This window comes from Lathyrus oleraceus, chromosome 5 (assembly GCF_024323335.1).
Source record: "Lathyrus oleraceus cultivar Zhongwan6 chromosome 5, CAAS_Psat_ZW6_1.0, whole genome shotgun sequence".
In the NCBI taxonomy this organism is placed as follows: domain Eukaryota; kingdom Viridiplantae; phylum Streptophyta; class Magnoliopsida; order Fabales; family Fabaceae; genus Lathyrus; species Lathyrus oleraceus.
The window spans coordinates 543,319,263-543,342,019 of NC_066583.1; the positions used below are offsets into that span (position 1 = coordinate 543,319,263).

General features: G+C 36.7%; 1 non-coding gene across 1 annotated transcript; it reads left to right on the forward strand.

Moving 5' to 3' along the window:
- Nucleotides 1–8,958: 8,958 nt before the first annotated feature.
- On the forward strand, nucleotides 8,959–9,065 carry LOC127089134 (small nucleolar RNA R71). The gene has a single exon (XR_007790908.1). It is a non-coding gene; the product is annotated as a small nucleolar RNA R71 (small nucleolar RNA).
- The last annotated feature ends 13,692 nt before the right edge of the window (nucleotides 9,066–22,757 follow it).

Consider the following 22,757-nt stretch of genomic DNA (forward strand, 5'->3'; position numbering starts at 1 on the left):
AGATACAGTATAGAAATCGTTTTAAAATATTAGCCACATGAAATTTCTAAACACACATCAATTCGCGCTAGGTTGCAAGTAAGTCTCAATTAGAAATAGCCTGAGCTTAATCTTAACATCAACAACTACCGTTACAACCTCAGATAACCCCACCTTATGCAAACCAGTTCGAGTCACGCTATTATAGCTATCCTAGTTCCTTTACTCTTATTTCACCCGTTTTCATTCTAGCGAAATCACATTAAGCCCTTTATCTTTTCGTGCGCATAGTGGAGTAACCGGTTAGTGATTCTGATTCCCTTTTTAGCTTGAAGTTCTGGTACACAAGTTGGATAACTTCGTCATTTAGTCCATTGCAGATTGCGGGGGATCGGACTGTAGTCCGCCCTACCAAGTTCAGCACCAGAAACCGCTGAACCAACTCACAATGGATCGTTCATACAATGTTTTTGTAGGATTCGCAACCTTTGGATTAAATGATCGGGTAAGGATCACCTAACTTAATTAGTGTATTTCCTGATTTTTTTTCTAATATATTGTCTTGGGAATCATTCACTTATATTCATCGGCTCTCCACGTAGTTTGCTATTCAGATGGTGCCGACTTCTCGTATAAACTACTCGGGGTTACTATAAAACTAAAAGTTCAAGGGATTGGTATAATAGGTACTTTTCTGATCTAACATGTTGAGGTTTTTAGAGCGTTGGGGCAGTAATAATTTTTGTCTTAATTTTACTCAAGTTTGATAAAATAGGCAACCTTTATACTTATTGAGTGTGTTGAATTTTTGTTATGGCTCAAGAAAATTGAGGGAAATAGATAATAAAATTTTTTCACACTAGGGACTTAACTTTAAAATAAATATATATTATAAATATATATATATATATATATATATATATATATATATATATATATATATATATATATATATATATATATATATATATATATATATATATATATATATATATATATATAGATAAACATTTAAATGAAAGGGAAATAACAATGAAAAGGGAAATACATACTTGAAAAAGAAATGTTGAAAGAGGAGTAATCATAACTGAAACAAAGTTTTTCCTCCCCACACTTAAATGAAACATTGTCCTCAATGTTTTTAGAGAAAAGCGAAAAGAAAGGAAATAAATAGATAAATATGCTTAATTTTGCCGACGTCCTCTTGTTCTCGGGCCCAGTGATCGTTGACGAACTTCCAAGTCATCAAACCTGTTGAGAAAATCTGTGAACCCCTGGTCGGTTATTGCATTCCTCGCTTCCTGTTGTTGTTGGGTCGACCGAAAATGGTGTTTTGCAGAATGCGGATAAAATACCGGATGGTTGGGTTGTGTATGTGGGAAGCAAGTAGTACATCTCAATTATTGGTTTCCACACCGGATATTTTTCTAAAGAGGTCGATGGCATTTATGGGCCACTGTGAGTTCGGAGGTATTCTAGGGTGGACTCGGTCTCCTACAGGGAAGTGTTGCATGGCACTCAACTGATCCTGGGATAGTGAGTACTCGGTGTTGAACATGTGAAAAGTTGTGGTACCGGTTAAGTACTCGTCTTCACTGGTTGGAGTGGTGTAAGAATAAGAACTTAAAAATTCTAAGGTGAGTGATGGGTAGGTAGGTTGATTGTGTGTGCAAAAAAAGGTTAAATCAGCCAGCCTAAGCATCCATTGTATACCTTAAAGTAATCCTAATTCTTGTAAATAATTTAAATCGGGATACCTGGTAGAGACGACACCTCGTTGTTGAAACCGATCGAATTGCTCTTGTTGATAGTTATCATCTTCGGATCGGAAGATGATATTTCCGAATTGTTGGTTTTCCGCCATATTGATAGGTGGGTTGAAAGAAGGAAAGAAGATGCAAGTGTATTTTGTAAAGAGTGGTTTGTTGGAATGGTGTGGTTTAGGGAGAAATGGAGTGTAGGTATTTATAGGAAAAGTGTTTGGAAGTTAGAAGAGGAGTGGGTGAAAGAAAAATAAATGTGGATGAATGTGATTGGGATGGAGTAAAGGTGAATGAATGGGGAAAATAAAAAATAGGGTGGGTAACGGTCGTGTCCCCAACGGTCACTAACGTTCACCTATTCTGAAGCTGTCATGCTCGTGACGGAAGGTGTTACGGGCGTCACATGCATTTGCGTGACGACCGTGATGGCTTGTGTGACGCTCGTCACACTAGTCAGCTTGCAACGGTCACTTACGTGGGTGCTTCATAATATTATTTTATTGTTTTTGTTTTGTTTTGCTTATGTTTATTTTATTTTGCTATTGATATATTTTAGAAATACCATGCATGCTACTCTATTACACCATAGTGTAAATATATATATATATATATATATATATATATATATATATATATATATATATATATATATATATATATATATATATATATATATATATATATATATATATATATATATATTTAATAGGCTATGTAAGTAGCATACAGTAAAGATCATTATTGATAATTGTAGATATTGCATAAATCAAAACTAAAATAAAATAAACCAATAATGCAATAGCTTCATAAAATAACCATAATGTAACATTGGAAGATAAAGGCAAACATGCGAAAAAAAAACAAATACTAAGATTAAAAGTAATGTGAAACAAAACTATAAATAGCCTAAAACTAAAACTAATTAACTAAAAACTTCTAGCCACTTGCAGGATCTTTGGCCGGAGGAGCAAAGGAATTTACACGGTTTAGCAACTCGTGGAATTGATTTGTCATACTGCTCATGTATCCCAGAAATTCATGTCCCAAATTAGTTAGCTCTTTTCTGATGGCTTCTTGTTCTGACATTAAGGCTTGAATGGCGGTGTTATAATCAGTTCCGGGCATATGATGTCTAAGATCAGGTGTTGCCGACTCTTCGGTCGGGATATGATGAGGTGGAGAGTCAATATCATAATAACCATATGGTGTCTGAGGGCCAGACTCAGCATAAGGAATCTGGTCGTCACAAATCTCATAGTCTTGGATGGATTCAGTAGATCTAACAGGAGAAGGTATTCCATTCAGATTGTAGAGCCAATTGTTTCGGTTATGAACACTAGTCCTCGGGCTAGGCAAGGTGAATTGGCAAAGAACTTGGTTGTTAATTATTAGCTCAAACTCTTCAGGTCCTAGGTTTCCTATAAACATAGTGTTGAAGAGGAAGGTAAACTCATAGGCGCAATGCCACAAAAAGGGCTCAAGTCAAGCATGGGTTGGCGTAATCCGATAGCATTACCAATCATGGTTATCAATTCGCCTATTTGAATTGGTGCTCGGTCATCTTGAATAAGGCGGTCAAAATTCGCCAACATATAAGTGGCACCATTCACTGGACGGTTCTGGGAAGCACAAAATATGATGAAGAGTTCATCACGTGAAACTGTGGTAATGTTTGATTTCTTTCAAAAAAGAGTGTGTGCTAGGATATTATGGAAATAACGAAAAGCTGGGTTATGTATGTTTCCAGAAAGAAACTCATGCTCCTCAGGGTCATCATTTCCCGTTAAACTTCCCCAAAAATGTTCAAGTTCTCTATATTCAAAAAGGTCTTCTTGGCTCACGGTGAATGTATCAAAAGAGGTAGGAAACCCTAAAAGGTTAGTAAAGTCTTGAATGTTAAATTGATACTCCATATTGAACATCCTGAACTGAATGAAACCTCTGCTTATTCCTTTTCCATGGCTGGGTAGATAGATCAGGGAGCTAAGGAATTCTAGAGTTAGCCTCCGGTAAGTGACAAATTATCTTCGAATAGGAGTGGTTTCCCACCCTATTTGACTCAGCAGATACATGACACTCTCTCTTAGTCCAAGGGCAGTCATTGCCCAATCATCAGCATAGAAACTAGGTAGCATCTCTCTCTCTGCTAGTTCTTCAAACTTTTGTTTCTGAGCTTTTCCTCTGAATTTGATACCCATACGATCAATTTGTCCCATCAGGTTAGTGTTAACTAAAGAAAAAAAAACAAGAATTTAGTCAGGATTTGGCCGGATGCCGAAAGGAGAAAAGAAGAAAAGTTTTATAAAATAAAATAAATGAAGAATGAATACTAAATAAAATCAAAAGGGATAATCAAAGAAGAAAAAATTATAAAATAAAAATTGAAAATAAAATAGAAAGTTGTGGGTTGTCTCCCACGAAGCGCTTTGTTTAATGTCGCAAGCTCGACATAAAATTAGTAAATGTTAATCTATAGATTTAGGAGACAATACGTCTAAGTGCAGGACTTGCCAGTCTTCATTGTTTTCATCATAGTGATAATGTTTCAGACGCTGTCCGTTTACGATAAATGTTTCCATAGATTTTCCCTTAATTTCCACAGCTCCACTAGGGAAAACATTAGTGACTTGGAAAGGCCCTGACCATCTAGAGCGTAGTTTTCCTGGGAATAACTTAAGTCTAGAGTTAAACAATAGGACTACATCGCCTTGTTTGAAAGTTTTCCTTGATATGCGCTTATCATGCCATTTTTCGTTCTTTCCTTGTAGATTCTGGCATTTTCGTATGCGTCTTGTCTAAGTTCTTCTAATTCGTTTATATCAAGGATTCGCTTTTCACCGGCGGCCTTATAGTTTAAATTTAAGTTTTTAATAGCCCAATAGGCCTTATGTTCTAATTCTACCGGGAGGTGGCAAGATTTTCCGTAAATAAGCCTAAATGGGGTTGTTCCTATGGGAGTTTTGTAAGCAGTTCGATAATCCCATAAAGCTTCAAGTAATTTTGATGACCAGTCTTTTCTTGACGTGACGACTGTTTTTTCCAATATCTGCTTAATTTCTCTGTTAGACACTTCCACTTGTCCACTGGTTTGAGGATGGTAAGGTGTCGCTACTCGATGTTTTACACCATACTTAAACAATAGTTTTTCGAGTATCTTAGATATGAAATGCGATCCACCATCACTGACTACTATCCTTGGGACACCAAATCTTGGAAAGATTATATTCTTAAAGAGTCTAGTTACTACTCGTGTGTCGTTTGTTGGAGAAGCTATAGCTTCAATCCATTTTGATACGTAGTCAACCGCTACGAGTATGTACTTGTTACCGAAAGAAGGTGGAAAAGGTCCCATGAAATCTATTCCCCACACGTCGAAAATCTCTACTTCCAAAATTCCCTTTTGTGGCATCTCGTCACGTCTAGATATGTTTCCTGTGCGTTGGCATCTATCGCATTTCTTGACAGCAACATGCACATCCTTCCATATGTTTGGCCAATAAAGGCCGGCTTGTAGGATTTTAGAGCAGGTCTTGGATGTACTTGCGTGTCCACCATAAGGAGCGGAATGACAATGTTGGATTATACTTTCTATCTCTTCTTCAGGTATACACCGACGGAAAATACCATCGGGGCCTCTTTTAAAAAGTAAAGGGTCGTCCCAATAATAATGTTTCAAGTCATGGAAGAATCGTTTCTTTTGCTGGTAGGATAAATTAAGTGGAACTATTCCGGCAGCTAAATAATTGGCAAAATCGGCGTACCATGGTGTAACGCATACAACCAAGGTGGTTTCTACTTGTTCATCAGCTCTATTTTCTTCCAAATTAGCTATAAGTTTATCGTACGAGAAGTCATCGTTGATCGATGTTCTTTCCGGTTCCAGATTTTCTAGTCTAGAAAGGTGATCTGCTACTACGTTTTCAGTTCCTTTTTTATCTTTGATTTCCAAATCAAATTCTTGTAACAACAATATCCACCTTAGAGTCTAGGTTTAGCGTCCTTTTTTGTTAGGAGGTACTTAATGGCAGTGTGGTCAGTGTAAACGATTATTTTTGCTCCGACCAAGTAAGAACGAAATTTGTCTAGTGCAAATATTACTGCTAGAAGTTCTTTCTCGATCGTGGCGTAATTCATTTGTGCTTCATCTAGAGTTCTACTTGCATAATATATGACATGAAGTTTTTTATCCTTTCAATGTCCTAAAACAGCGCCTACGGCGTAGTCACTTGCGTCACACATTATTTCGAATGGTTCATTCCAATCCGGAGTCTGCATTATGGGCGCGGAGATTAATGCTTGTTTAAGCGTTTGAAATGCTTCTAAACATTTATTGTCAAAGATGAATTTAGCATCTTTCATTAATAATCTGGTTAAAGGTTTAGTTATTTTAGAGAAACCCTTAATAAATCATCGATAAAAACCGGCATGTCCTAAGAAGCTTCGTACTTCTCTCACAGTTTTCGGAGGTTGAAGGTTTTCGATTACTTCTATTTTGGCTTTGTCTACTTCAATTCCTCTATTTGATATAATGTGTCCTAAAACAATTCCTTCTTGTACCATAAAGTGACACTTTTCCCAATTAAGTACTAGGTTTACTTTTACACATCGTTCTAGAACTCTTTCTAGGTTTTCAAGACATTCTTCGAAACTTTGCCCGCATACGGAAAAGTCATCCATAAAGACTTCCATGATGTTTTCGAGAAAATCGACGAATATTGCCATCATGCACCTTTGGAAGGTTGTAGGAGCATTGCACAAGCCAAACGACATTCGTCGATAAGCGAAGGTACCAAAAGGACATGTGAATGTTGTCTTTTCTTGGTCATCAGGATGAATTGGTATTTGAAAGAAGCCTGAGTAACCATCTAGATAGCAGAAATGAGAATGCTTTGCTAATCATTCTAACATCTGGTCTATGAATGGTAAAGGAAAATGATCTTTTCGGGTTCCTTTGTTTAGCTTTCTATAATCAATGCACATTCTCCATCCCGATTCGATTCGTTTGGTTATAGTTTCTCCTTTTTCATTTTCGATAACTGTTATACCTCCTTTTTTTGGTACTACGTGTACAGGACTAACCCATTTGCTATCAGATATAGGATATATGATACATGCCTCTAATAACTTCGTTACTTCCTTCTTCACTACCTCACTCAGGATCGGGTTTAGTCTCCTCTGATGTTCCCTAGAAGTTTTACAGTCTTCTTCTAGCATGATGCGATGCATACAAATAGAAGGACTTATCCCTTTAAGATCGGTGATGTTGTATCCTAGTGCGGTTGGATATTTTCTTAAGATATGTAGGAGTTTTTCAGTTTCGAGTTTTCCTAGGTCTGCATTAACTATCACTGGTCGTTCAAGTTCTGAGTCTAGGAATTCATATCTCAGATTTTTGGGAAGTGTTTTCAAGTCGAGGGTTGGTTTCTTAAGGCATTGCGTAGGATCCGGTGTTATTGCTAAACAATGGTTCAGTCTGTCTTCTACACGATAGTCAGACGATTTGTAATTTTCTAACTCTGTTTCTTTTATGCATTCGTCGATGATATCCATGAAGTAACATGTGTCATCTATTGCAGGTGCTTTCAAAAATTTGGAAAGAATGAACTCAATTTTCTCTTCTCCTACTTCGAAAGTGAGTCGTCCTCGTTTTACGTCTATGATGGCACCGACTGTTGCTAAGAAAGGTCTTCCCAATATAATGGGGGTAACTTCATCTTCTCTTATATCCATAATTATAAAATCGGTTGGGATGTAGAATTGACCTATGCGCACGGGAACGTTTTCAAGAACTCCTACAGGATATCTAACGGAACGATCTGCTAATTGCACAAACATTTTAGTTGGTCTTAATTCTCCCATTTCAAGTCTCTTGCATATGGACAAAGGCATAACACTGATACCGGCTCCTAAATCGCATAAAGATTTGTCTATGACAAATTTTCATATGTGACAGGGTATAGAGAAACTACCAGGATCTTTAAGTTTTGGAGGCATATTATGGATTATAGCGCTACATTCAGCAGTGAGTGTAACGGTTTCGCTATCTTCAAGTTTCCTTTTATTAGAAAGAATTTCTTTTAAGAACTTAGCATACGAGGGCATCTGTGTAATAGCTTCTGTGAAAGGAATGGTGACGTTTAATTGTTTCAGTAGGTCAACAAATTTTTTAAATTGGCCCGCGTCTTTGGTTTTAATTAGCCTCTGAGGATAAGGGATAGGTGGTTTGTAAGGTGGTGGAGGTACATAAGGTTCTTTCTTTTCTACGGTTTCCTTATTACTCTCTTCCTTTTCCTTAGGTTTATTTTCTTCCTCAGTTGACTTTTTAGAGTTTTGGTTTTCAATTCTTGGATCAGATGGTCCTTCTACCTCTGTTCCACTTTTTAATATAATTGCATGAGCGTGGCATTTCGGGTTAGGTTGGGGCTGTCCAGGAAATGTACCAGTTGGGACAGCAGTAGGCGCTTGTTGTTGAGCTACTTGTGAGATTTGTGTTTCCAGCATTTTGTTATGGGTAGCCAAGGCATCTACTTTACTTGCTAGTTGTTTAATCTGTTCGTTAGTGTGTACATTCTGGTTTAAGAAATCTTTATTGGTTTGCTGTTGAGAAGCTATGAAGTTCTCCATCATGATTTCCAAGTTGGATTTCCTAGGAACGTTATTGTTAGGTGTAGATGGGGTCGGCTTTTGATATCTAGGTGGTATAGTTGGGGCTTGATTGGGAGCTTGTCTTGGTGCGTATAAGGCATTGTTGCTCTTATATGAAAAATTAGGATGGTTCTTCCAGTTTGAGTTATAGGTATGCGAGTAAGGATTTCCTTGTGCGTAGTTCACCTGCTCTGCTTGGATTCCTGTTAGGAGTTGACAATCTGTAGGAGTGTGACCTTGGATTCCACAGACTTCGCAATTTTGAGTCACGGCAACCACGACGGCTGGAGGTGATACATTTAAACTTTCAATTTTCTGGGCAAGAGCATCCACTTTTGCATTAACATGATCAAGGCTACTTATCTCGTACATGCCACTTTTCGTTTGAGGTTTTTCTACCATTGTTCGGTCGCTTCCCCACTGATAATGGTTTTGGGCCATGCTTTCGATAAGTTGATAAGCGTCAGCGTAAGGTTTATCCATAAGCGCACCACCTGCGGCGGCGTCTATTGTTAACCTTGTGTTGTATAAGAGGCCATTATAGAAGGTATGAATTACTAACCAGTCCTCTAAACCATGGTGTGGACAAAGTCTCATCATGTCTTTGTATCTTTCCCAGGCTTCGAAAAGAGACTCGTTATCTTTCTGTTTAAATCCATTTATCTGGGCTCTTAACATAGCTATTTTGCTTGGAGGAAAATATCGGGCAAGAAAGACTTTCTTCAACTCATTCCATGTGGTGACTGAGTTGGAAGGAAGAGACTGAAGCCATCTTCTAGCTTTATCTCTTAACGAGAAAGGAAAAAGACGAAGTCGAATTGCCTCTGAAGTGACACCATTAGCTTTAATAGTATCAGCGTATTGAACAAATACGGATAAATGAAGGTTTGGATCCTCGGTAGGATTTCCAGAGAATTGATTCTGTTGCACTGCCTATAACAGCGAAGGTTTAAGTTCGAAGTTGTTTGCTTCGATTGCGGGTGGAGCAATACTCAAATGCGGCTCGTCTTGTGAGCGAGTGTGTGGCATACAAATCAACGAAAGAAAGAAATAAAAATTGCCTTAGTCTCTACAGCGTAACGGAAGAGTTACGATATCGACTAAATAAAAGTCCCCGGCAACGGCGCCAAAAACTTGATCGCGACTTTATGAGTCTATTGGGGTATTAACTGCAAGTGCACAGTCTAATCGCGTAGTAATAAAAGATATCGATCCCACAGGGACTTATGAATCTATATACCGTTTTCTAAGGTTACTTCGTAAAGCTAAGGGGGATGATACTTTGTTGATTAGGGGAAAAAATAAAACTAAAATAAGATCTAGATTAAATATCAAATAAGCGGATATCGGTATGCAGTTCGTCGTAATTAGGGAATCAAATCTTCGTTGGTTTCGTAGTTTTAAAGTAAATCTTTTCCATAGACACTATTGAGTTAAAAGCCTTTTCTCAAACTCTCGCTCTGTTGAATAAACTATGACTTTATATTAACATGCGCTGTCACTAATTAGTTAAGTCCAAAATCACTTTTTGAAAACAATAGAATCTATAGAAACACTTTTTAAGAAAATGCTAACCATTTAAACACCCTTGTCTCAAACTCTCGCTCTGTTGACTTAGATTATATAATTAAACTTAAATGCTTAACTCTCGTCCTCACATTTAACCTTTAAAAATACTTTTTGAAAATGATTAGAATTTAATTAACTCTAAAAATTGCTTTCGCCCTGATTGAAAATTAATGTCCAATTTACACTGTCCAGTTAAAAGCTCAAACCGTCGTTCTATTGATTTTAACATCTTTATGTCTTTTACTCTCATACAAAAACCTTGGTATTAACTCTGTAAATTGAGACCATAAAAAGAGTGATTATGTTTTTAAACAAAATTAAACCAACTTAGTTTTGATTCCTTCATTCCGCTTACTTTACATACCGATATCTAAGTTTATTTAGCCAGACATGCTAAACAAGCCTAAACAATAATTATACTTACATACAGCCATATCGGACAGACAGTATAAATAAATAGCAGTGTAGAGCATATATAAATTTAAACAATAAAATTAAAGAACCTGTAAAATTAATAGAAGTCTTGACTATTCCTAGCTTCGATGCTTGAACTCTCCACCACAAACCGGTTGGATTTGTTCTTACAATCTTCGATCGGACAAGAAAATAAAAACGAAGGAATAAAATACTATGATCTAACGTAAGGTTAGATCCAGTAAAAATTACACAATAGTTTCCGGTGTAGAAACTATTGTGAGAAAATTAATTGAATGCTTCAAAATTTGCCGGAAAAGAAAAGGAAATAAAAATTGCTAGGTAAGTAGAGTGCTGGAAAATAAGAAAAACAATAAAAATAATGTTGTGCCGAAAACTGGAAAAATTGAGTGCCTCCCGCAGGGTTCCACAATTGGTCCTATTTATATCAATCCATCAAGTGACCGTTTCTTCCATTCAGCAAGTTTCAACGAGTCTACTGGTCAAGCGAAAAAGCAGGATGAACGTGCTTCTGTTACGCGTCAAATCCAAAAATATAGGAATGGGGGTGTGACGTTCGTCACACCATGTGTTACGTTCGTAACACAAAGCAGGGGGGCGTGACGCTCGTCACACCTTGTGTGGCGGTCGTCACAGCTTCAGCGCTTCTGGTTGATAGTTATGGGCTGGGCTTTAGTGGAAATTGCTTCTTATCATCTTTTTGCACCTCCTTTTCTTCTTTTTCATGTATGCTTCAAATAATGTTGCCTGGAATAAATAGAAGGAAAAATACCAAGTAATATCGAATAATATAAAATAAATCGAAACAAATAATAACATAATTTAATTAAATCGAGTCCAAAAGTGTGATATTATTTCATGTTATCAGCTCACCAACCTATTGAAGATTACCAGTCAGTGCAGTATGATTTTCCAGATGAAGAGATCTTGTACTTGAAAATGAACGATTGTGATGAACCATTGCTTGAAGAAGGGTCAGAGCCTGGTTCCCGTTGGGGCATGGTATTTGATGGAGTTATTAATCAGTATGGTAATGGCATTGGGGAAGTAATCATTACTTTTCAAGGCACACACTTTTCATTTACAGCTAGATTGACTTTCAAGTGTACAAATAATATGGAAGAATATGAAGCTTGCATCATGGGGCTTGAAGAGGCCATTGATCTCAGAATCAATCATTTAGATGTCTTTAGAGATTCAACTTTGGTGGTGAATCAGATCAAAGGTGAGTGGGAGACGAATCAACCCGGTTTGATACCGTATAGAGATTATGCGAGGAGGATTTCAACTTTCTTTACCAAGGTTGAGTTTCATCATATCCCTCGATATGAAAACCGGATGGCAGATGCTCTTGCAACATTGGCATCAATAATTGTATTAAAGTATTGGAATGAAGTTCCCAATTTGACTGTGATGCGTCTTGATAGGCTAGCGCATGTGTTTGCAGTTGAAGAGGTCAAAGATGAGAAGCCGTGGTATTACGACATCAAATGTTTCCTTCAAAGTTAGATCTACCCGTCTGGGGAATCTTTGAAAGATAAGAAGACTTTGAGAAGGTTAGCCGACAACTTCTACCTGAATGGTGATGTGCTGTATAAGAGAAACTTCGATATGGTTCTGCTCAGATGCATGGATAGACACGAAGCAGACTTATTGATGACTGAAGTTCATGAAGGTTCCTTTGGTACTCATTCCAATGGACATGCAATGGAAAAGAAGATGTTGTGAGCAGGTTACTATTGGCTGACAATGGAATATGACTGTTGCAAGTTTGTGAAGAAATGCCACAAGTGTCAAATTTATACGGATAAGATTCATGTTCCTCCGACACTTTTGAACAACATTTCCTCCCCATGGCTCTTCTCCATGTGGGGAATTGATACGATCGGCATGATTGAGCCCAAAGCTTCGAATGGATATCGTTTCATTTTTGTGGCAATTGATTACTTCACAAAATGGGTTTAAGCGGCATCGTATACGAATGTAACCAAGCAAGTTGTTGTAAGGTTTATCAAGAATCAGATTATATGCCGATATGGTGTGCCAAGCAAGATCGTTATTGAAAATGGATCAAACTTGAATAATAATATGGTGGAAGCTCTTTGCAAGGACTTCAAGATTGCACATCACAATTCTTCTCCCTATAGACCTAAGATGAATGGGGTTGTTGAAGCTACAAACAAGAACATCAAGAAGATGATTCAGAAGATGGTTGTGATATATAAAGATTGGCATGAGATGCTCCCATTTGCTTTGCACGGGTATCGTACATCCATCCTCACTTCAACAGGGGCGACCCCTTTCTCACTTGTTTATGGCATGGAAGCAGTACTCCCCGTAGAGGTTGAGATCCCCTCATTGCGTGTGCTTATGGAAGCCAAGTTGACTTAGGCTAAATGGTGTTAGACCAGGTATGACCAACTGAATTTGATTGAAGAGAAGAGGTTAACTGCCATGTGTCATGGTCAGTTGTATCAGCAGAGAATGAAGAAAGCTTTTGATAAGAAGGTGAGACCTTGCGTATTTAGAGAAGGTGACCTTGTGCTCAAGAAGATCCTATCTTTCAAGAAAGATTCTAGGGGAAAATGGACTCCTAATTATGAAGGCCCATATGTTGTCAAGAGAGCCTTTTCAGGCGGTGCTTTGATTCTTACAACTATGGATGGTGAAGAGTTCACTCGTCCTGTGAACGCAGATGCAGTCAAGAAATACTTCTCCTAAAAAGAAAAGAACAACTCGCTAAGTTGAAAACCCGAAAGGGCAGCTTAGGCAAAAATGAGTGTTTCAGTGGATTGAAAACCCGAAAGGGCGATCTAGTTAAAAGTTAGAGACATAAAATAGAAAAGAATTACCCATATAAATTGAGTACCCCATCTTAGGGAAATTTATGCAAAAATTAGGGATTATGGCAAGTAACTGCATCCTACTGATCTTCAGATTTGAAGACTTTGTTGAGCACAACGGTCGATGGTGATCCATCATCCTCAGTAGCGACCAAGAGCACAGTGGATATCAAGAGTTGGTGGAAGGATTAATGGTCATTTGTATTCAATGTAACCCTTTTCCATGAAAATTACCATTTTCAACTTTGTAAAGATCTATGGAGTCTTATCATTTACAGACTACCATTCTATTAAATAAAGTTGAGCTTTTATCCAATTGTTTCTACTCTTATTTATTTCAGCCAAATAGTTTTAACATTTATTATGATCATTTTTGAAAATTAAAGTTTTAATCAAAACATGTTTTCTTAAACATATAAAAGCAGTCATTTTAAATAATCGATTTCATTTAGAAAGAATATCAATAGTGGTTCGAAAGCAATAAGCCCTAAGTGTGGAGCAGTATTGATTCTCCCCAAGCAGTAGGCGCATTTTCTCTTTCATCCCCGACATCATTATTTAGTAACGCGGTGTTTATTGATTTCTCCGGACGGTTATTACTCGTTATTCCCCAGTAAAGTAGTCAGCCGATTTGGTTAATTAATCTCTTGCGGAGTATTTGTTCCCCAGCTGAGTGCGGACATTTCATTACGGCAACTTGCGTGATTTCGACAGAACATTGGTTTCCCCGTCAGCCGCCATCAGATTTGCTCTCAGTTGGAGTTTCCTCCTGGTTTCTGAGCAGTTATTTGTGTTTATCCTCTGCATGGTTGTCTCCCATTTGATATGGTGCTGACCTAAAATTCCCTGCCGACTCGATAACGGTTTTCCTCGGTAGATCGCCTCTTTCCCCGACTAGGTTTGAGCCTTTGGGATGTTGATCTCTTTTCTCCAGCGGTTGTTTCCCTCTTTTGAGGATTTGACCGAGAATTATATCGATGATTCAATTCTGCGACACCCTTGTATCCTTTGCGATCGTTTTGTCAACATAATCATCATATATACATATACATATACATATACACTTATATAATTCCATGATTGCATCATAGAACTTGTTGACTCATTCTTGCGATTCTTATTCTCTGTTATGGTGGTACTTTACCCCCATACGGGTTTGGTGAGTTTGTCCTCTTTTCAAATATAGAGTGTCAGCCCCTTAAGCAGAAAGAATTTAACCTTTCTCCTTTCCCCACTGAGTTATTTCCTCGTGGATGATTATTATTTCAGTTTCCTCCCCAATTGATTATCTGGATGGAACCACTCCTCTTGAGTTGTACCCTCATTGGGTGGAGTCTTGACTGACCGTTTCTTTCTAGATCTTACTTAGATAGATATTTTGGGTCCCCTAAGAGTTTATTACCCAGTAACTGGTAATATTATTCTTAGTTTGCAGTTTGTTACTTCTTGCCCAATACCCTACAAAAGTACCCTTGTTTTCTCCCCAGTGGAGTCCCCGGCGGATTCATTTGTTATGTTTCCCCAGGAAGTATATCCTTGATATGTTCATCCTAACTGATGACAGATATTTTCTTCCCCTCTTTGAGTTTATCATTGATATGTTTATCCTAATCAATGACGAATACTCTCATCTTTGGTATTCTACCCAGTAAAAGGTAGTTGTAATCCCTATTTCATTCCCCAGAGAATTAATCCTTTATATGTTCATCCTAACCGATGACAGGTTTTCTTCTCTTTGCGGTCTTCTGCCCAGTAGGCAGTAGTTGTAACTCCTGCTTTTCTTCCCCCTTGTAGAGTTTATCCTTGATATGATCACTTTAACCAGTGACGAATATTCTCTTCTTCGGTATTTTATCCAGTAACTGATAGATGTAATTCCTATTTCTCTCCTCCTGGAGTCTATCCTTGATATGTTCATCCTAACCGATGACGAATTTTCTATTTGATGGTATTCTATCCAACATTCGATAGATGTAATTCCTACTTTTTGTTCAGGTGGTTTATCCTTGATATGTTCATCTTAACCGATGACGGATATCCTCCTTGACATCCCCAGGAAAGTCTTGATATGTTCATCTTAACCGATGACGTATTTTCTTTCCTTTGAGTCTATCCTTGATATGTTCACTTTAACTGGTAGTTGTAAATCCTATTTCTGCAGTTTTCCCCAGCAAGGCTATTCTTACCCAGTAACCGGTAATGAATACTTCATCCTGGCGGTTCCCAGTGAGTCATCCTTGATATGTTCATCTTAATCGATGACGGGTGTCCTCTCTATCAGATCTTTGTTATCTCCTTACCCAGTAACCGGTAGTGGATAATAAATTTCTGCTCCTCCTGCGTTGAAGTCTATTTCTTCCCCAGTTGAGTTGAGTGCGCATTTCCTCAGTGAAATCACTTTTCCTACATGAATCGAGTACTTCAATTTTATCCTGATCTACTCGTTTCCCCTACAGATGTTTTTGTTTCCCCGGCTGAGTCCTTCCATTTTTTATGGAATTCCTCTAGTCACCCAGCAGTTTTAAGTCGTAGCCTAGCCTACGCATAATCTTTTTATCCCCTTAGAGCCTCTGTCTCCCCGATGAGCTATCCTTACGGAATGCATTGTACTCCTGCGGACTTTCGGTCGCTCTGATTTTCTTTTCCTTTGCGGCATCATTTCCCCACAGAGAGTTTGCTTTTACATTCATATCATATGCGTCATGAGGTCTCTTAGGGACCAAAATTTGTTTCTATATGTTATTATTTAAGCCCATTCTATTGAGTCGATATGAAGATTTTAACCTTCACCTCCTCGGTTAGAATGTTCTTAAATAGGGGCAGTTGTAAGACCCCAATTTTGACCCTAAGATCCCTCATGCAATCTCATCATATGCATTAGCATTGGGATCATACCTTGGCATCCTCCTTACCCCTTTTTCATTTGGGTTTGTTTTGGGAGAGATCACCAAGCACCATGTGATTGTATCATACTTGTATATTATCATTTCACTAACCAAAATACCAAAAATATGTCTTTGTATTTGCCTAACTCTTTTGTAGGTAGGGAATGATCACCATTGATCTATCAAGTTCACATATAGGGTTTGAGACCCTCACGGCTAAGAGAACAACCAAGGAATGATCCACAATGTCTCTAAGCATCATGTATGAGTCCCAATGATCTTTACATGTTATTTTGATCAAGCATTCTTCAAGAGTTTGGAGTTGGTTTGCCTTGGAAACCCTAGTTTGTCTGGGCATCTTGAGTAACTTCTTAAACAAGCTTCTTAACCAATTGCTCAAATTTCTCAAGGGGGACTTCAAAATTCATCATCCTATTCATATATGATCTACCATGAGCCTAAAAAGTAAAGAGAATTGCCAGTTAGCAAGTTGGTTGATGGGGGTTGGCCAGATATATTCATCTGATCAAAACTGGGTCTCCCTAGACCCTATCTCCTACAATTTTCATCATATGAAAATGATTACAAGAGAAACGTTACTCTAAATGACACTCCAAACAACTTTCATGTTGATATCTAGAGCTAATTTTGCTTAGAACGTCATTTTCTATGTTGAAACATTATAGGTCATTTTGTCTAAACCCTAATTTGAAACTCAACTTCCCAAGGCCATAACTTGCTCAATTTTTATGATATGAAATATTTCCAAGTTGCACAATCAAATTAAAGGTGTCTACTACAACTTTGATGTGTGAAGTAAGACCTAAATCAACTTTTATGAGCATGTGATATGAGGATACATTATAGGTCATTTTGGACCAATACCATTGAACAAGTGATTTTCCTCAACTTCAAAAATGCATAACTCTCATTCTAAATCCAAATGATTTCAAATTGGTGACCATATTGAAGGTCTTTGAAATAGATACATCTTTGATGAAGGCACTTTTCTCATTTGGATCTCCGTAAAAAGTTTAGCAAGGTGGAACATTGAAGTATATGACTTGACACTTAGAAAAAATTTCAACATGTTGAAATTTCCAAACTTCCACCTAAAAATTAACCATGATCCAAGTTCCAATGGAAAAGTGTTCAACATAAGAGTTGTTCCTCTTGATCTAAGCTTTCCAAAGAGTCCTAATTCATTCATTTTGGATGAGGTTTGCTAGGGTTGCGCATGGTGTTAACATGCCTGCATCAATTGGCAAAATCAAAACTCCAAATGATCATTTCGCATTGCCTTGCCAATCAAGCTTGATTCAGACCTCATTTCAGTTGGTTTTGGACCTTAGTGCATTGCTTCATGGGCCTGTACACGCCCATGCAAGCTTAAACATGACATTGCCAAATTTGGAAGAAATTTCAAGTATGCAAATAACACTTGAATTTGCTATAAATGGAGACCCTCTGAGCTCATTTCAAGGGATCCGTGCGCACCATCTTTTCCTCCACTCTTCAAACCCTCACAATTCAAAGGAAAACCTGATAATTTTCACTTGAAAATTAAGTTTGAATCTCACTGTTTGGAGATTAAAAAACTCCAGGATCCAAAGCTTCTTACCATTCCTAATCCACTTCTGCAAGCTATTGGAGCAAGATCAAACAAGAACTGAAGCAAGAAGGATCAAGTTCTGCACAACATTGAAGGTATTTTCCAGATTTTTTCTTCTCTTCGATTCTCACTCAATTCTCATCAATTCTTTTGGATCTTTGGTTGTCTGAAGTCCTACCAATGTAGGCAAGAAGATTGAGTTGTTTTGAGGTCAAATCGAAGCAACTCAGTTGACACACCTCAAAATTCAACTCCTCATATCTTTCTATATATTTGAAGTTAGTTAAAATTGAGATCAGATTCATGCTCTACGCCATTTTTTTCTTTCAGATCATGTCCTCCTTTTTCATTTGTCATGGTAATGATTGGACCAGTCCGTCCATAGTCGCATGACCATTTCTTTGGTGTTTTGATAAGGTTTTAGGAAATTGACCAACCATATTTAATTTAATGCATTATTTTTAGTATTTTTAAATTGAATAAATTCCAAATAATTGTGTTGAGCCATTTTGATTGATTTTGTAAGTTTGACTTGTGTGGTTAGGCCTTGGTCAAGGTTGATTTGACTTTGCTAGGTTAAGATCATTGGATTTAGGGGATTGATGGAATGTACATTCCATCTCCCAAAATGAATTAATGATCTTAATTTGGTAAAAGTCCTCCTTTGTCCAATTTGAGTTTGATCTATCTTCCCTCCCTCTTCATCTCATTCCCTTTCTTTATGCATTCATGTCATGGACCTATGATATCTCTACATCCTAAGGCAAGTTGATTGTAAAATTAACATAAGTATGGATGAGATTAGGACACCACTTTTGCATATTCTTTTTGTGTGTGCTATGTTTATTGAGCATAGTCCATTATACTATCTCTCTAACATGCATTAACACCAAAATTCTATTGCCCGACCTCAAATAGTTGTGACTTCTACATAAGTTCAATTACGATTGCTTAACATAGCGCTAAATTTTGACACAAAAGGCATAGCATTCTAGTTAGTGATATTGTAAGTCTCCCCTCTTTCATGGTATTGTGTGAAAACTTGGTCTTTTTTCCTTCCTTTGGAAGATGTCTTGGTTCAAGGATCCATGCTTGTGATAAGTGGGTTGAGTGTTCTCCAAAGAATGACTTAAAAATAAAAGCAAAAGCAATACTAATTTCTAACTCATTAACAACTAACATTTAATTTCAAGTCATTTACTTTAATGCACTTTTTTTCTTTTAAGCCTTATTCATTTGTCATTATTCATACCATTCTAATTGTTTATGTTAATGTCATTTTTACTTTGTCCACTTGGACCATATTTTGTGATATATTTTGTTTGTATATATTGTGTTTGATTGTGTGGTCTTTGACCATTAATGTACATAATAATAAATAAAAAACCTAAAAAACACCTTGTGTGGACTGTTGGTTTGATCTGAGACTATTGGACTTAGAATTTAGGCAACACTCCATGTGCAAAGGACTTGGCCAATGCCAACTTTCATGTAACCAAGTGCTTATAATTTTAAACTTCATATGATACATCATTGAAGATCCATTTGAGTTCATATGCAACATGATCATTGTGAAGCTATTATTTTGAACCTGTGACTTGTGGCATTGTGGAATTCATCCGTTACATGGGTAAATTTGAAGAAGATCATGGAGTTGCTAAGCTTGGATGTGGCTATCTTTATTTGATTTCTTGCTCTTCAATTTTATATAGTGTGCATTGTTTGTTGCTTGATTCTAATGTCCAAGGGAATTTAGGTTTCTATATGACACTCTTGTCTATTGGATTGCAGCCCATTGGTCAGATCTTTTCAACTCTCAACTTTTAAATTTGTGCTTAGGATTAGTCCATTCATCTCCCCCCCCCATTTCTTTAATTTCAAAATCTCTCCCTCTTGTTTTTAAAATCTTCTTTGCTTGTGCTTGTTTTCTAAACTTAGACCATATTGCAAATTAGAAACTTTGGCCTTATGTCATTGCATTTTCAAACTTCTTTTCTCAATCAAATTTGTAAATATACTTAACTATACTTAACTTAAAATTTTCTGAAAGCCAAAAAGAATTAACTCATTCAAACTATTTTTAGGCCTTTGTGCCTTTCAAACTTAAATTTTTGTTAAAAAGCAATACATCCACTTTGAAATATATACCACGAACTACAAGGTTTTGATCCCTCATTTTTATGTACCTACGTAGGCACAAGTCTGAAGGTCTCGTCAAACACAAAAATATAATTAATGAATTCTTTTCTCATCCCCCCATTCTATTTGCTTGCAAACACCATTTGTACAAAAATACATATGCACACAAAAAAGGGCTCCCTAGGAGTACCTAGGACACTTTGGGTGCTAACACCTTCCCTCTGTGTAACCAACCTCCTTACCTGTAATCTCTGACATTTTATTAGTTTTGATTTGAAAACTTCTTATTTTTGGGTTTTGTTCGTACTTTTCCCTTTTCCCTTGGAAACAATAAAAGCGCGATGGCAACTCTTGTTATTTGATGTCTTGCTTATCCATAGCTCGATGATCATGAATTTACTTGCCAATTGATGCATCCATGTTCAGACCATATGCATAGCCCTCAAACCTTATCCAAAATGAATGAATTTGGACTCTTTGGAAAGGTTAGATCAAGAGGAACAACTCTTATGTTGAAGACTTTTACATTTGGAGCTTGTATCATGATGAATTTTGAGGTGGAAGTTTGGAAATTTCAACCTGTCAAAATTTTTTCTAAGTGTTAAACCATATGTTCAGTTATTCCACCTTGGATAACTTTTTATGTGAGCTTCAAATGAGAAAAGTGTATTCATCAAAGTTGTATCTCTTTCAAAAATATTAAAAATGGTCACAAATTTGACCTCATTTGGATTTGGGATGAATGCGTTATGCATTTTTGAAGTTGAGGAAAATCACTTGTTCAATGGTATTGGTCCAAAATGACCTATAATGTATCCTCATATCACATGCTTATAAAAATTGAATTATCTCTTACTCCAAACATAAAAGTTGAATTAGACACCATGAATTTGATTGTGCAACTTGGAAATATTTCATCTCATAAAAATTGAGCAAGTTATGGCCTTGAGAAGTTGACCTTCAAATTAGGGTTTAGACAAAATGACCTATAATCTTTCAACATAAAAAATGACTTTCCAAGCAAAACTAGCTCTAGACCTAAACATGAAAGTTGTTTGGAATGTCACTTAGAGTAACGTTTCTCTTGGAATCATTTTCATATGATGAAAATTGTAGGAGATAGGGTCTAGGGGAACCCAATTTTAATCAGATGAAATCCTCTGGTCAACCTCCATCAACCCCCTTGCTAACTTGCAATTCTCTTGACTTTTTGGATTCTTGGGAGATCATATATGCATAAGATAATTAAATTTGATATTCCCCTTGAAATATTTGATCAATTAGTGAAGAAGCTTGTTGAAGAAGTTACACAAGATACCCAGATGAACTAGGGTTTCCAAGGCAAACCAATTCCAAACTCTTGAAGAATTCTTGATCAAAATAACATGTAAATATCATGGGGACTCATAATGATTCCTAGGGCCTTTGTGGATCATTCCTTGGTTAAGCTCTTAGCAATGAGGGTCTTAAACCCTAGATGTGAACTTGATAGATCAAAGGTGATCATGTGCCTCACTTACAAAAAGGTTAGACAAATGCAAAGACATATTTTTAGTATGTTAGTTAGTAAATGATAAAATACAAAGTATGATACAATCACATGGTGCTTGGTGATCTTTCCCATAACAATCCTAATGAATGAAGGGTAAAGAGGATGCCAAGATGTGATCCCAATGCTAATGCATATGATGTGAATAGCATGATGGATCTTAGGGTCAAAATTGGGGTCTTACAAACTCCAACACCATTGGTCTCTAACTACCCTTAACTACATATTTCTCCACAAGCCATTGATTTATCTAATTACCCTTAACTAGCATAACTTCCAAACTAACAAAAAACTTCCAAACAAACACAAATCTCAACTTCCATTTTTTTCACTCAATCATAGCCACTCTTAACATTTAACCCTATAGTCGAAATTGGTGATCCGCAACTAAGGATTAAATTAAGTCCTAACCATTGATAAACCAATTACTTGGATCATAATCCAAGGGTGATCATTCTATAAAAACATATTATTTTTCACATTTTGGGGGTTAACTAACCTAACTTGGAAAATTCACAACTAATCATTATTTTTCTACCATTTTTTCTTCTCAATTTCTCTCTCAATATTTATCTTCTCCCTTACCCTCATTAACGTTCATCTTCATCACCATTTAGAACTTCACATTGAAGTTCTAAAATGGTGGAACTAGGCCACAATCCAATTTCAAAATCATCAATCAACAATTCAAGCATTATTATCAACAATCATCATCTAAAGTTTATCAAGATTTATCAACAATCACCATCCAAGATTCATCAATTCAAACTTATTCATCAATATTCTACATTCATGATTCATCTTCTACATTCATTCATCATCTAGAATAATTATCAAAGCTTGGAAGTTAATTGGATTAATTCCGGGTTTCTTTTCGACGCTTCGATTTTCAACACTAACCGGAGCAAATCTCCGCTCCGTTGGTAATCCTTGATCTCTTTCACACCTTTTCCATGAATTATTGGATTTTTACTTGTTGATCAATTTTAGCTACTGTTTTGAATGTTGCTTATTAAAATAAACACTTATTTTGCATAGAACACATAAACTTAAAAATAGTGATTTTTTAATTCTTGACCGTTAATTACGTATGAATATATCATTAGAAGTGATTTTTTGTCATGATTTTGAATATGTGATTATTTTTTCATGAATTATTATAACGAATGTGAATCGATCGATTCTTTACATACTTTATTTTTCATCTTTTCGCCCGATTCTTCAAAATTTGTGTCTCATTTGCAAAATTCGATCACTTGTTTGGATTCCTCACGAAAAATCAAGTCGGTGACATATAATTTGCATATTAATTTTTTGATTTATTAATTTTTAGTAGAT